The sequence below is a fragment of the Balaenoptera borealis genome (assembly GCF_965194805.1).
Source record: "Balaenoptera borealis genome assembly, chromosome: 19".
NCBI classification, from domain to species: domain Eukaryota; kingdom Metazoa; phylum Chordata; class Mammalia; order Artiodactyla; family Balaenopteridae; genus Balaenoptera; species Balaenoptera borealis.
Window position 1 is genome coordinate 13,470,221 of NC_138878.1, and position 16,904 is coordinate 13,487,124.

Here is a 16,904-nt window from a genome sequence, read left to right on the forward strand (position 1 = left end):
TTTTGTTTTATAATAACTTGAAATTTTCATTAATGTGCTTAAATTGCTGTAACTTCAAACCATTTAGGATGCCTGAATGTTGACCTGGCTTAATCGAGGGTTAAAGGCTTTCCCACATTCACAACACTTGAGTGGTTGCCTCCGTATGAACCATCAGAATCATAGCTACATCTTTTCCAATACATCACTCACATGAAAGGTTTCTTCATAGTGTGGATTCAATGAAGCTAAATCAAGTTTATGTTAACTCTGAAGGTTCTGAAACATATGAGACATTGAAATGGCTCAATATCAGTAAGGATTCTGTTACAAGTGAAAGAAATCCCAACTTAAAACTATTTAAGCAAAGAATTTAATTTTTTGATTTACATCACTGAAAAATCCAGAGGCAAGTTTAGTTCTCTCCATCTCTGTTTGCAGGGCTGGCTTTCTTCTCAGTCTTCACGTGGGTCAAGGCTAACATCCATGTCCAGCAGAAAAGAATGGCACTTCGTGGTAGGTTTTGCACAGTCAAAGGGTCCATTCTGATTGGATGAATTTGGGTCGCCTGAACCCACCATTGTGGTGGGTGGAAGGAACAGTACAGATGGGCCAGACTAGGCTACATGTTCCACCTTTGCAGTAGGGAATAGAGCCTCACCCAAACCACATGAACTGTTGTGTTGGGGCAGAGTGGTATTTTCCCAAAAAGTAGGGCAGTAATTACCATGAAAATGCGGTAAAAAATGCTGGGAGGCCAAAAGAACCAAGGTCCAGGACAGGCTTCTTTCTAGGGTGGGCATACCCAAGATGATGTAGCTGGGAGGAAGTCCTAAATGTTTTCCCACACTTGCTACACCCATATGGTTTTTCTCCACTGTGGATTCTCTGATGCCGACTTAATGTTGACTTAACAGCAAAAGCTTTGCCGCACTCATTACATTCATAGGGTTTCTCTCCCGTCTGGATTCTGTGATGTATAACAAGGTTCAGAACTACTGGGGAAGCCATTTCCACACCTCTTGCAGAGATTGGGTCTGTCCCCACTGTGGACTCTCTGATGCCTGATCAGACTTTCACTGTTATTAAAGGCTCTTCCACACCCCTCACACTGATAGGGTTTCTCTCCAGTGTGGATTCTCTGATGCTGAATTAATGAAGAATTGCCATTGAAGGATTTCCCACACTCCTCATGTGGATAGAGTTTCTCTCCAGTGTGGACTCTCTGGTGTCGAATATAGTAAGAAAAAAAGATGAAGTATCTCCCACACTCCTCACATCCGAAGGGTTTCCTTGCATAGTGGATTCTCTCATCCTTTCTTTTAATGTTTTTCACTGTGGGGATTTCCTGGTGCTTCTCCAGTTCACATGTTTCTGGAAAGTCAGGTTCTTGAGAAACTCTTCGGCAGTCTACATGATATCATCACCTCTCTTTCTTCAGAAATTCCCTGTGTTGATGTGGGCTTGTTGTCAATGTTGGTCTCAGCATCTGACATAGGAAATGAAAAACACGTCACATGAGAATTGTGACATGTGACACATGAGAATTGTATCAGAAACAACAGAGCACTGAAATTATAAGGTCTTTAGAGATTCCAACCTCCATGTGGCCTGCCAGAAATATGAAGCTATTAAAATGGAAGTGCCAAATGTGACAGAGGCTGAAAATAGTAGCTGTGTTACAAGAAATTAGATTTTGAAACCAGGTCATTACATAAGCTTTTCCAGACCTACATAGGATACATATCCCTAATAATTTGTGACTTCATAGTACTTAAATGCCTGAAATGCTCAAGGTGGAAGAGGCATTCCCTGATGGCTTACAAGAGTTGAGTGAATGCCCTAAAATGGTTAAAAACTATCGAGTCTATGTGCTGTTGTCAGACTCAAAAGTGTATGCTGGATACTTGGAAAGGAAAGAGCATAGCTTGCTTCAAGACCCAGGAGACTTCCCAGTGCCCCTTTTCACATTGAAGAAAATGAAAACCTAAGGTGAGAAACAAATAGTAACAGATTGTCCGATGGCATTCATATTTCCAAAAACTGGATGATATTTTAACTAAGTTAGTTTAAATTTAATCAATATTTTAATTTGTATTTTAAATTATTTATTAATTAATTTATTTAATTAATTTATTTTTGGCTGCGTCGGGTCTTAGTTGCAGCCTGCAGGGCTTCGTTGAGGCATGCGGGATCTTTCCTAGTGGCGCACGGGTTCTTCATTGCAGTGTGCGGGTTTTCTCTTTAGTTGTGGCGTGCAGGCTCCACAGCGCGTGGGCTCTGTAGTTTCTGGCACGCAGGCTCTCTAGCTGAGGCGTGCGAGCTCAGTAGTTGCAGCGAGTGGGCTCAGTTACCCCGCGGCATGTGGGATCTTAGTTCCCTGACCAGGGATCGAACCCGTGTCCCCTGCATTGTAGGGTGGATTCTTTACCACTGCACCACCAGGGAAGTCACAAAATTTAACCAGTATTTCTAAATTTTTGAGTTGTTAAAAAAATAAATTTTATATTCAAGTGTTGATCTTTATCAATTTGTACACTTTTGTTAATTTGTATTCTAAAATATTAGCTTTTTATATCTTTTGCAAAATAAAACTATGTGCTGAACACCTGCTTTATTTTTCCTTTTCTTTACAAATTAGCTGACCTTGATCTTAAACCACTAGAACATAAGCTCCATGAGAGCAGGGACTTTGTTTTCTTTCCTGCTATCTTGGGTGTCTTGAACAATACCTGGCACATAGTAGACACTAAATAAGTATGATAAATAAATGATTGAATAATTGTTTGTTACTCTGTATAAATAGGCATACAACTCATGCACTGCAATAATAAAATTATTCTGGCTCAAAAATAAGTGTACAATTCCAGACCTGACCTCTCCCCAAGATTACAGAGCTGCATTCTCAACAGTCTGCTATACCCAGGGAGGTGGGTGTCCCAAAGAAACTCAAACTTTGTGGCATTAAGTCTAGTGTCATCTACCATAAAAATTGTTTTTATATCAGGACTCCCCTACGTTACCCAACTCACTGACACTTTTACTAAGCTCTGTCAGTGGTACCAGGACATTTCTCACAATCCTTTTCATCCCTACATCACCCTGTCCCCAAACTTTTGTAGGCCTCCAAAGTTATTAAATGCAATATAATGCCAAGGGAACAGGGGTTTATGCCTTCATTTTCTTCTCAGTCCAATCAAATTACATACTATTTTGAGTTAGTATTTCTAAAACAGAGCCCATTACGGAACTCTGTCACTATGGCAAAGGCACCGTGGTGGGGTCACTGCTCCTGCTCCACACTCTCATTTGACTGCTCTCTCATTTTCTGAATACGTGTTGTCAGGCCCGAGGGCCTCTTCCATCCTGGTCAAGGGGAGTGCTAACCTTCTCTCCTTTCATACAACACGACTGCTCTCTCATTCTCTGTTCCCATGCAGTAAGTTCCCTAGGACAGAACTCTTCAGGTTGGCCATAAACTCTGTGTTCTAGACTTTCCACATGCACCAACAACATTTATGCACGGATGGCTAAGTAAGGGGGCTTAAGGATATGCTCTGTAGTAGAAGAGGGATGTCCAAAGAAATATAATGTGAGCCATAAATGCAAGCTACATATGTAATTTAAATTTTCTGGTATCCACATTAAAAAAGTAAAAAGAAAATGGCAAAATTAATTTTAATAATACATTTCATGTAATATATTTAATATATTTAAATAATATATTTTATTTAACCCAATATATCCAAAATTTTATTTCAACATGAAATCAACATAAAGATTATTAATGAGGTCATTTACATTTTACTTTTTTTTTTTTTTTTTGGCCGTGCGGCATGGCATGTAGGATCTTAGTTCCCTGACCAGGGATGGAACCCACGCCCCCTGCAGTGGAAGCGCAGAGTCTTAACCACTGAACTGCAAGGTAAGTCCCCTCAATTACATTTTTTTATACTAGGTCTTCAAACTCTGGTACTTACAGCATCTCTCAATCTGAATCAGCCCCACTTCAAGTGCTTAAGAGTTTAAGAGCTTTAATAAGCACATGTAGCTAGTGACTACCATGATAACAGCACAAAAGTAGAGAAAAGAAAATCTTGTTAGGTTTTCAGTCCTAAGCCCTATGCTTTTGAATGCTAACTAAGAAAGTCAGAAGAATGAATGCTTGAAGGAGAGACCCAGAAATATCCATTCTTTTTTTTTTTTTTTTTTTGCTGACAAAGCAAAAGACTTTATCGGGAAGGGGGCGCCCGGGCAGAGAGCAGCTGGGTAAGGGAACCCAGGAGAACTGCTCTGCCACGTGGCTCACAGCCTCAGGGTTTATCAGAAATATCCATTCTTACAACAGAAGCTAACACAGTATTGTGAAGCAATTATACTCCAATAAAGATCTATTTTAAAAAATATATCCTTTTTTAAAAAAATAAATTTATTTATTTATTTTAATTTTTGGCTGCGTTGGGTCTTCGTTGCTGTGCGTGGGCTTTCTCTAGTTGTGGCGAGTGGGGGCTACTCTTCATTGCAGTGCACCAGCTTCTCATTGCAGTGGCTTCTCTTGTTGTGGAGCATGGGCTCTAGGCACGCGGGCTTCAATAGTTGTGGCCCGCGGGCTCTAGAGTGCAGGCTCAGTAGTTGTGGTGCACGGGCTTAGTTGCTCCGCAGCAAGTGGAATCTTCCTGGACCAGGGCTCGAACCCGTGTCCCCTGCGTTGGCAGGCAGATTCTTAACCACTGCGCCACGAGGGAAATCCGTCTGAAGTGTAATTATTTCTAAGAACTTGCTTGTTTGGTCAGCAGCATTCCATAGCAGGGAGATGACCTTGCAGGGTGGTTACAGAAGTAGGAAATATGTCATAGATCACTGCACAGTCAAGAATGAATGTGCAGGGACTTCCCTGGTTGTGCAGTGGTTAAGAATCCACCTGCCCATTCAGGGGACACGGGTTCGAGCCCTGGTCCGGGAAGATCCCACATGCCGTGGAGCAACTAAGCCCGTGAGCCACAACTACTGAAGGCCACATGCCTAGAGCCTGTGCTCTGCAACAAGAGAAGCCACTGCAATGAGAAGCCCGTGTACCGCAATGAAGAGTCGCTCCCGCTCGCCGCAACTAGAGAAAGCCCGTGCGCAGCAACGAAGACCCAAAGCAGCCTAAAAAAAAGAAAAAGAAAAAAAAAGAGTCATGTACCACAGTGTTCACTGCAGCTCTATTTACAATAGCCAGGACATGGAAGCAACCTAAGTGTCCATCCACAGATGAATGGATAAAGAAGATGTGGCACATATATACAATGGAATGTTACTCAGCCATAAAAAGAAACGAAATTGAGTTATTTGTAGTGAGGTGGATGGACCTAGAGTCTGTCATACAGACTGAAGTAAGTCAGAAAGAGAAAAACAAATACTGTATGGAACACATATATATGAAATCTAAAAAAAAGAAAAAAAAATGGTCAGAAGAACCTAGGGGCAAGACGGGAATAAAGATGCAGACCTACTAGAGAATGGACTTGAGGATACAGGGAGGGGGAAGGGTAAGCTGGGACAGAGTGAGAGAGTGGCATGGACATATATACACTACCAAACGTAAAATAGATAGCTAGTGGGAAGCAGCCGCATAGCACAGGGAGATCAGCTCGGTGCTTTGTGACCACCTAGAGTGGTGGGATAGGAAGGGTGGGAGGGAGGGAGATGCAAGAGGGAAGAGATATGGGGACATATGTATATGTATAACTGATTCACTTTGTTATAAAGCAGAAACTAACACACCATTGTAAAGCAATTATACTCCAATAAAGATGTTAAAAAAAAAATAGATCATCTACAAGGGCCTACTGTATAGCACAGGGAACTCTACTCAATACTCTGTAATAATCTATATGGGAAAAGAATCTGAAAAAGAATGGATATATGTATATGTATAACTGAATCACTTTGCTCTACACCTGAAGCTAACACAACACTGTAGATCAACTCTACTCCAATATAAAATAAAAATTAAATTAAAAATTAAAAAAAAAAGTAAGCTGCAGAAGAAAACATCAAGTATATTATTTATATACATTCAAAACATGTAAAATAATGTTATGATGTTTATGGAAATAACCATATATAACAAGTTTAAAAGCATCTATGAGCATGAATAACACCAAATTCATATGGTAACCACCTCTGGAACCACAGAGAGATAAATGCAATTCAAAAGATGTATACAGGGGACTTCAGTTCCATCTGTAATGCTTTAGTTCTAAAAAACACATGGAACAGCCATGACAAAATGGTCAGATACGATAAAGCTGAGGGGAGGTACATGGGTGTTGGTTATTCTCTTAATTTTTCTACACCTGAAGTATTTTAAAGAACTTTAAAAAAATCTCAATAGTTCCACTAGTAGAATAAAACCAGGAGAAATATCTTTTAAAAAATTGAGAAAAGAGCGGGACTTCCCTGGCAGTCCAGTGGTTAAAAACTTCACCTTCCAATTCAGGGGGTGCAGGTTCAATCCCTGGTCAGGGATTGAAATCCCACATGCCTTGAGGCCAAAAAATCCCACATGCCTTGAGGCCAAAAAACATAAAACAGAAGCAATATTGTAACAAATTCAATAAAGATTTTAAAAATGGTCCACATCAAAAAAATCTTTAACAGAAATTGATAAAAGAGCAAAGAAAGCAAAAGGGACAAAATAGGACACAAGTAATCATTAAAAACTAAAAGCATTCAAGATGACAGATGTCAGACCAAAATTTATCACAATAAATGTAAGTTGGTTAAAATATTCTTAAATGCATCAATACAGGAAATATATGAAACATACTCTGCCTAGATGATTGGGCTACTTTCCATAAATGCAAGGGTAAATAAGCCTGTGAATAAGGAGATTGCCTTTACCTAGACATCCCTCACAAACCAGAGAGCTTCTGTTTCTAATTACCTGGAGAGCCCTTGTTCTTTTCACTGAGGACAAGACCCCATATACTCATGAAGTACACTATCCTAAACAGAAATTTCTAAATTACTAATGCAACAAATTAAAATATTAGTGAGGTCTCACTAATCATTTTCCTATATTCCATATACAATATGTGTTTTCCTGATATTTCTTGCCAAAGCCCAGGAATCATTAAAGACTTTGGGGAACAATAACTTCTGTGTTACATGTGGTGTACCAAACCGCTGGGTTTGGACGCTCCAAAACGACACGTCCACAGCCTTGGTTAAAGCCTCAGCTTTCAGTGACAGAACCCAGGGGGCTGTTCTGTCTCTCAGGGCCAGGAGGTTTCCTCATTCTAAAACTCTGCACGGCCTCCTCGCCTCTTTCCCTCTCATGCAGGGCAGTGCCATCTGCACACACTTCCCTTGAGCTCCCCATCCCCAGGCTGCTCTCTTTCCAGCTCAGGCTGCAGTAGTGGAGCTTGCAGCTGTGTGGCCTCCGACAGAGGGGTCGGGGTTGGGGAAGCTAGCGCAGGTTCGAGGCAGAGACCCAGAGGTGGGAACTGCTGCACGGGGAGGCCCTCCACCAGGAGCTTTGAGGCTGGCACCCTCCCTGGTGTCTCCCTTCGAGCTTGGACGGCCTCAAGCACTACCCGGCTCAAGGGATGCGGAATGAATCACACGCATGAGAAAATCAAGGTTCAGGGAGTTTTAATAAGGCCACAGTAATCATATACTGGGATCAGAAGAGGGGAGAAATGAACAATTTCAAACACTTGAAGGCTTCCCTCGGTCCTGAATATTAAATAGAACACCTGAATGTCAGCTACATTTTTCACAGCACAATGGTGACATCTAGTGTTAGCTGGGTAAATCTCAGCCTTGCAATTGACCTGAAATTCAGAGAGAGAGTCTTGGTGCCTCCTTTCGCCTCAGGATTCTCACCTTGGCTTCCTGCAGGGCCAAGAAATTTGTTTTTGTTTTTTTCCAATTTCTAACTTGCCTTTTAATTTTCTTAACAATTGCTCTTTTATTTTTCACACTGTTGAAGTAAAATTGATGTACAATAGACTGGACATTTAAATTTTTTTAATTGAAATATATTTGACATAACATTGTGTACACTTAAGGTGTACAACATGCTAATTTGATACATTTATATATTGTCATATGATTGCCATTGTAGTGATGATTTGCTCCTCTTCCACATTACATAATTATCCTTTCTTTTTAGTGGCTGGAACAATTAAGTTCTAGTCTCTTAGCAAGTTTGATGAATATTGTTGTCTATATTCACTACACTGGGACTACTCTGGGACTTATTTACTACTTGTTGCAAATTTGTAGCCTTAAACATCTGTCCTATCCTCCCACCCAAATTGGACATTTCTAGGGTGTACAACGTGGTTAATTTTGACCAGCAGAGAACGAAATAGACAAAAATCCCTGTCCTCATAGGCTTGCATTCTTTTTTAAAAAATATTTATTTATTTATTTTTAACTTTGGCTGTGTTGGGTCTAAGTTGTGGCACAGGGGATCTTTCGTCGCGGCATGTGGGCTTCTCTCTAGTTGTGGTGTGTGGGTTTTCTCTCTCTAGTTGTGGCGTGCAGGCTCCAGAGCACGTGAGCTCTGTAGTTACAGCATGCAGGCTCTCTAGTTGTAGCATGCAGACTCAGTTGCCCCTCGGCATGTGGGATCTTAGTTCCCCAACCAGGGATTGAACCCACGTACTCTGCATTGGAAGGCGGATTCTTAACCACTGGACCAGCAGGGAAGTCCTGGCTTGCATTCTTTTTTTTTCCAGCTTGCATTTTTTTTTTTTAAACATCTTTATTGGAGTATAATTGCTCCACAATGGCCGGCTTGCATTCTTAATGGCCAGAATTATGCCACATGGCTACTCCCAACAGCAAAGGAATTTGGAAGGCAAGTTTTTAGCTTTTTGGCTTCCACAATAGAAAGAAAATGGAAAGGGTGTTGTGTGAACCAACTTACAGCTCCTGCCACAGTGGGACTGAGGAGCATGCTAGAAATGTGTAAATGCTTATGCGCACCAGTTAGGTTTAAAGCATGTTTCAAAAGTACTGACATACCTACTTCTTCAGCCAGCCCCATTCATTATTATTATTACTACTGTTAGTATTAACTTAGATGTCTTCTTATTTGATAACATGTAAACAGATCCCCTAGCACAAGACCCTGGCCCGCAAGGGACCTCCATTCAATGGTAGATACTATCTTGGCACCAATAAGGTACCCCCCGATGGTCCTCGAGTGTTGTTTAGACCTTTCATTACCTCAGGTCCCTTTCATTAGCTCACTGTAAAGATTCCTTGTTAAGTTACATGCTCAGCTGGCTTTGCTAACCTCTCATGATGTTCACAGCCTCTTTGTTTTCGAAAGTCCCCTTAACAGAAAGAAACAGATGCTTACTAGATACAATGAATGGAACTGCTCATCTGGCTCAGAAGATACTCATTTTTACTGAATCAATATTAAATCACAGTTTATAAAAACCCACTCCAAAACTCCTGGGACTTTCCACCAGGATACGCTTCCCAAAGTAAATTCCATCAGATCACAGCTCTTAAACTGGAATGCACGTTGGAATCACCTGGGAAGATTTTTTTAAACTATGATGCCTGGGTCTTGCCCCCAAAGCAGTGATTTTCAATTGGGTGATTTGCTCCTTCCACCAGGAAACACTTAGCAATGTCTTTTGGTTGTTACAACTGGGAGAGGGTGCGACTGGTATCTAGTGGGTAGAGCCCAGGGATGGTGCTAAACATCCCACAATGCAGAGAAAGAGAAAGGCCTCCACGGTAAAGAATGTCTGGTCCCAAATGTCAATATGGCCAATGCTGAGAAACCTCATTAAAGATTTGGCTCTCTAGATATGTGTTCACCCTGCGCGTGGGAGTTTTTTTATCAATTAAAAAAATTTTATTTTATATTGGAGCATAGTTGATTAACAATGTTGTGTTAGTTTCAGGTGTACAGCAAAGTGATTCAGTTTACATAACCATGTATCTATTCTTTTTCAAAGTCTTCCCATTGGCATGGGAGTTAAAACCTTCCCAGGTGATTCCATTATGCAGCTAAGTTTGAGGGAAAAAAGCTAGAAACCTGTTGCTACAGAACATTTGCATAAGTGGCTAAATTGCTTTCAACCCTGTGCCATTGAGTTTCAACTGGAAAATTTCCACATCTTCTCAATGGATCATGAGTTGGATTGGAGGTTGAAGGTGGTTGGAAGGAGGAAGAGTTGGTTGCTTTTGTAAGGAGGAACCTAAGTTTCCCACAACATGCTAGAATGGACATCTCCACAAATATAAGTTTTGCTGCTTATTATTCACCTACTTACGAGTTGGCCTCGCTGGTGTAGATCAGAAGGATCATTAACTACAAACAGTCACATCCTGGGAAATTGGCCATTAGGAGTCACACATGGGGGAAGCAAGCTAGCTAATCATTGCCACTGCTCTGGGAGGTGACAGCTTCTTTGGGGGGAACTCCAGGAAGGGCCACTGCAGTTGCACAACTTCAGGGGCACTGTTCACATAGAACACAACACGAATGGTGCTTCCTGGCTCCACAGCCCCCAAAGTAAATTTTTACATTCACCAGATTGCCTAGACTTTTAAGCTAAACCGTTTTAAATACTTTTGCCAAATGAAAATAGCTCTATATATTCTTTTTTTTTTTTTTTAGATTTTTTTTTTGATGTGGACCATTTTTAACATCTTTATTGAATTTGTTACAATATTGCTTCTGTTCTATGTTTTGATTTTTTGGCCGGGAAGCACGTGGGATCTTAGCTCCCTGACCAGGGATCAAACCCACACCCCCTGCATTGGAAGGCAAAGTCTTAACCACTGGACCACCAGGAAAGTCCCTATTCTGATATTTACACTGTCTCAGATAATGCTAAGGAGAATATATTTTATATTATATATATGATATTTGCATGTGTATGTGTGTATATATATAATATAAACAATTTTTAAACAAAAATGGTATCATATTATACATACCAACTGCAACTTGCTTTTTTTTTTTGGCCATGCCATGCGGCTTGCAGGATCTTAGTTCCCCAACCAGGGATTGAACCCGGGCTACGGCAGTGAAAGCGCGGAGTCCTCACCACTGGAGCGGCAGGGAATTCCCTGCAACTTGCTTTTTCATTTAACTCTCTATATTGCCCACTCCACAGGTTCAGACATGTAGCTATGTTATTCCATCTAACAACTACAGAGTATTACATTGTGTGGAACTGATGACCTTAAAGAGTAGTTGCTTATTAAATAAGGGTGGACTGAACACAAGAATTCCTGGAATCCCATAACATGACACTAAAAGTACAACAAGGATAAGAATTTACAAGGACAAGAGAATGAGAAAGGAGATGAAAACCGATGAGAGATGTCAACACAGCGTGAGCAGATGGAAAGAGAGAAAGAAGTGGTAACCAGAGAAAACCAGAAGCCTTGCATGTGACAAGAGTGGGGAGGAGGGTGGCTAGGACACGTGGATAATACCACAAAGCAAACTGATTCACCCAGCAGAAAGGCTCAGGAATCAGGCGTCAGACACTTCGCACAGCAGACACAAGACACAGGGAAGAGGAAAGAGGGAAGAGGTATAGGGACAACTGGACCTATAGATCCCATCCCCATGTATACAGCCCAGAGATTTCTTCCCCCAAACCCTGTAACACAGGAGGTTTATTCTCTGGGGAAAAAAAAATTACAGAGGGCCAGATTGAAGCAGTGGATTTAGAACAAGGAGATGAATGAAAGTCTGCAAACTGTACAGAGAAACACCACAATGCCTCAACTCCTCCTCCCCCACCCCCCCAGATCTATTCTCCCACCTGGCTCTCAAACTCTATCAACCCTGCTTTATACCGTCTGCACAGGAGCTTGGAAGGGCCTTCTTTAGAGGCAAGGAATAAAAGGAATAACACCCAATAAACCTACAGACATCTGTGCTAAGGGTCTATCAACAAAAAATTCAACAGTCTCTCGAATTCTTCTTTACTACAAAGTGTTGGATGTGATTCTAAGGTCCCAAGCATGGCCATGGCTATGTGTAGGTCGAAGGTAATAGAAATATAATGGAAGTAGAGGGAATGCTCTAGAAATAATGATCAAGGATATAGGGGATATTTTATGTTTAAGCTGGGAATCTTAGGAACACAGTGGTGGGGGTAATGAAGAGCTGCTGGAGGATGTCAGACTGAGACGGACAGGAATGAGCGAAAATCAGGACCAGCGACCAGGATGTCTACTTCCTAATTCCCACCAAGGAGACAGTCATCATGGGTCAGAGTGTCACCAGTGCACTTTCCCATTCAGCAAACATCCTGTGTGTACCTACTATGAGCCAAGTTCTGGGTTAGGGAACATATAAAGATATAGACTAAGGTGCTGTTCTTGTCCTCAAAGAACTAACTATTGATCTATACAGAGGATATTGCCAATTGTACAGCTCCCTGCTGTCCTAGGGTAGACATGGGGTCCTGAGACTCTCCTGCTACTTTCACAGATCCCTGCCTAGGCACAACTTTGTGCAGATCCCTCCTCATTTCCTCACTCTCCTCCAGCCTGACACAAAAATGTCCTTCCCTTAGCATTCCTACTCAGTCTGTGAGAACCACAATTCGGCACAGCTGAAGGTCTCTTCTGGCTGTCATGTCAAACTAACAAATAAGCATGGAAAAAGCTCACTATGTGCAAGGGGCTAGCTAACTCTGGCATTCAAATTTCATCATATAGGCTTGGAAGTTGTGCATTTATAATGATGTCTTCAAAATAGAAGAGGGCTAATAAAAAGAAACGAAATTGAGTTATTTGTAGTGACGTAGATGGACCTAGAGTCTCTCATACAGAGTGAAGTAAGTCAGAAAGAGAAAAACAAATACTGTATGGAACACATATATATGAAATCTAAAAAAAAAAAAAGGTTCTGATGAACCTAGGGGCAGGACAGGAATAAAGACACAGATGTAGAGAATGGACGTGAGGACATGGCGAGGGGGAAGGGTAAGGTGGGACGAAGTGAGAGAGTAACACTGAAATATATACACTACCAAATGTAAAACTGATAGCTAGTGGGAAGCAGCTGCACAGCACAGGGAGATCAGCTCAGTGCTTTGCGACCACCTAGAGGGGTGGGATAAGGAGGGTGGGAGGGAGACGCAAGAGGGAGGGGATATGGGGACATACATATGCCTATAGCTGACTCACTTTGTTATACAGCAGAAACTAACACAACACTGTAAAGAAATTATACTCCAATAAAGATGTTAAAAAAAAATAGAGGAGGGCTAATTTAGTAAATAGCAGAGAAAGAAGATTTTTCTTTTCTTTTTATTTTAGATTTGGTTTTCTAGTTGTAGTTTCAGTCTGCACAGACTCTCAAACCACCCCACTGAGAGGGAAGTTTTTAAAATTGCAGTTCTGCCCTTTGAGAAGGTAGAAGGATTCCTCAGACGAATTCTCCCAAAGCCTCGGGGCCATAGCATGATGCTGCTGGAGAACAGTGGCAAAGTCTGAGCAAGAACTTCAGAAACACAACAGCTTAGGGGCTTCCCTGGTGGTGCAGTGGTTAAGAATCTGCTGGCCAATTCAGGGAACACGGGTTTGATTCCTGGTCCAGGAAGATCCCACATGCTGAGAAGCAACTAAGCCAGTGTGCCACAACTACTGAAGCCTGCATGCCTAAAGTCCGTGCTCCACAATGAGAGGAGCCACTGCAATAAGAAGCCCGCGCACCGCAAGGAAGAATAGCCTTCTCTCGCTGCAACTAGGGAAAGCCCACACACAGCAACAAAGACCCAACAAAGCCAAAAATAAAAAAATAAATATTTTTTAAAAATCAGAAGATGAAAGAGGGGGGTGATCTGCTTTATTAAAAAAAAAAAAAAAGAACAGAAATATAGATCAATGGAACAGGATAGAAAACCCAGAGATAAACCCACACACATATGGTCACCTTATCTTTGATAAAGAAGGCAAGAATATACAATGGAGAAAAGACAGCCTCTTCAACAAGTGGTGCTGGGAAAACTGGACAGCTACATGTAAGAGAATGAAATTAGAACACTTCCTAACACCATACACAAAAATAAACTCAAAATGGATTAAAGACCTAAATGTAAGACCAGACACTATAAAACTCTTAGAGGAAAACATAGGAAGAACACTCTATGACATAAATCACAGCAAGATCCTTTTTGACCCACCTCCTAGAGAAATGGAAATAAAAACAAAAAAAAAAAACGGGACCTAATGAAACTTAAAAGCTTTTGCACAGCAAAGGAAACCATAAACAAAATGAAAAGACAACCCTCAGAATGGGAGAAAATATTTGCAAATGAAGCAACTGACAAAGGATTAATCTCCAAAATATACAAGCAGCTCATGCAGCTCAATATCAAAAAAAAAACAAACAACCCAATCCAAAAATGGGCAGAAGACCTAAATAGACATTTCTCCAAGAGGATACACAGATTGCCAACAAACACATGAAAGGATGCTCAACATCACTAATCATTAGAGAAATGCAAATCAAAACTACAATGAGGTATCACCTCACACCAGTCAGAATGGCCATCATCAAAAAATCTACAAACAATAAATGCTGGAGAGGGTGTGGAGAAAAGGGAACCCTCTTGCACTGTTGGTGGGAATGTAAATTGATACAGACACTTTGGAGAACAGTATGGACGTTCCTTAAAAAACTAAAAATAGAACTACCATATGACCCAGCAATCCCACTACTGGGCATATACCCTGAGAAAACCATAATTCAAAAAGAGTCATGTACCAGAATGTTCACTGCAGCTCTATTTACAATAGCCAGGACATGGAAGCCACCTAAGTGTCCATCAACAGATGAATGGATAAAGAAGATGTGGCACATATATACAGTGGAATATTACTCAGCCATAAAAGGAAATGAAACTGAGTTATTTGTAGTGAGGTGGATGGACCTAGAGACTGTCATAGAGAGTGAAATTAAGTCAGAAAGAGAAAAACAAATACCGTATGCTAACACATGTATGTGGAATCTAAAAAAAAAAAGAAAACAAAATGGTTCCGAAGGACCTAGGGGCAGGACAGGAATAAAGACACATACATAGAGAATGGACTTCAGGACACGGGGAGGGGGAAGGGTAAGCTGGGATGAAGTGAGAGAGTGGCAAGGACATATATACATTACCAGATGTAAAACAGCTAGTGGGAAGCAGCCGCATAGCACAGGGAGATCAGCTCAGTGCTTTGTGTCCACCTAGAGGGGTGGGATAGGGAGGGTGGGAGGGAGATGCAAGAGGGAGGGGACATGGGGATATACGTATCTGTATAGCTGATTCACTTTGTTATAAAGCAGAAACACACCATTGTAAAGCAATTATACTTCAATAAAGATGTTAAAAAAAGAAAAGAAAAGAAACACAGCAGTTTAGGCCTAGAGTCATGGGCCATACATTTTTTGTTTGTACACCTCCTAAGGTAATTTTGTGAATACTAGGTAGTTGCAGTTAACAAGCATATTAAAAGATGCTCAACATTGTTACTCGTTAGGAAAATGAAAATGAAAATCACATTGAGATACCACTTCACACCCACTAAGTTAACCATAACTTTTTTCTTTTTCTTTTTCTTTTTTTTGGCAGTTCTATAACTTTACTGGACAATCAGCAGTTAGTTCTCATCCACATTAACTGTCTGTAGATTTTTGAAAGTGGTGACAGGTACACAGGTAACCAATGTATAGAGCTTGTTTGGTGAATCTTCATCTTCATTATGTTTTCTGGACAACCGCACACTGATACAGTATGGGACATTCCTTATTCGTTTGGCCCAGACAGCTTTGTTGAGCCTGGTGTCAACGAGTACATCTGGAGTTCCCATCTCCTTCATGGCAAATTTCCGGATTTCTTTGAGTGCCTGAGGGGCACGCTTCTTGAAACTCACTCCACGATGCGCTTGTGAACATTGATGGTGTATTCTCTGGTCACCACCTTGTTGATGGCAGACCGGACCTTCTTCTTCTTGCCGCCCTTCATTGTGGGAGCCATCCTGCCCGGCCAGGGTTGGAAAGCCCATGACTTTTTTTTTAATGGAAAATAACAAGAGTTGTCAAAGATGTGGAGAAATTGGAACCTTCATACATTTGCTGGTGGATTAAATGTAAAATGTTGCAGTGGCTGTGGAAAAGTTTGGTAGCTCCTCAAAAAGTTAAACAAAATTATCAGCAACTTCACTCCTAGGTATAGAACCAAAAGAATTGAAAATAGGTATTCAAACAAATACTTGTACACCTATGTTCATAATAGCAGCACTATTCATAACAGCCAAAAGGTAGAAACAACCCAAATGTCCATCAGCTGGTGAGTGAATAAGCACAATGTGATATATCCATTCAGTGGAATATTATTCAACCATAAAAGGGACTGAAATACTGATACATGCTACAACTTGGATAAACAGCAAAAACATGTTAAGTGAAAGAAGCTCGACAAGGTTACATACTGTATGATTCCATTTATATGAAACGTCCAGAGTAGTAAATCCATAGAAACAGAAAACAGATTAGTGGTTGCCAGGAGGAGTGATTGCTTAATGGGTGTAGAGTTTCCTTTTTTAAAAATTTTATTTTATTTATTTATTTTTGGCTCCGTTGGGTCTTTGTTGCTGTGCACGAGCTTTTCCCTAGTTGCGGCGAGCAGGGGCTACTCTTCATTGCGGTGATTGCCATGGCTTCTCTTGTTGCAGAGCACGGGCTCTAGAGCGCAGGCTCAGTAGTTGTGGCGCACAGGCTTAGTTGCTCTGTGGCATGTGGGGTCTTCCTGGACCAGGGCTCAAACCTGTATCCCCTGCATTGGTAGGCAGATTCTTAACCATTGCGCCACCAGGGAGGTACCCTAGAGTTTCCTTTTGAGGTGATGAAAATGTCTTGGAAATACAGGTGATGGTTGTGCAACACT

At 41.2% G+C, this 16,904-nt stretch overlaps 1 pseudogene across 1 annotated transcript in view; it reads right to left on the reverse strand.

Moving 5' to 3' along the window:
• Positions 1–333: 333 nt before the first annotated feature.
• LOC309617546 (large ribosomal subunit protein eL31 pseudogene) overlaps positions 334–16,904 on the reverse strand; it is a 92,467-nt pseudogene continuing 75,896 nt past the window's right edge. Inside the window, exons 4-5 of the transcript XR_014249819.1 lie at positions 15,137–16,025; positions 334–1,468 (exon numbers count right to left, since the gene is read on the reverse strand). The product of XR_014249819.1 is annotated as a large ribosomal subunit protein eL31 pseudogene (transcript). The remainder of the gene's footprint in view (positions 1,469–15,136; positions 16,026–16,904) is intronic.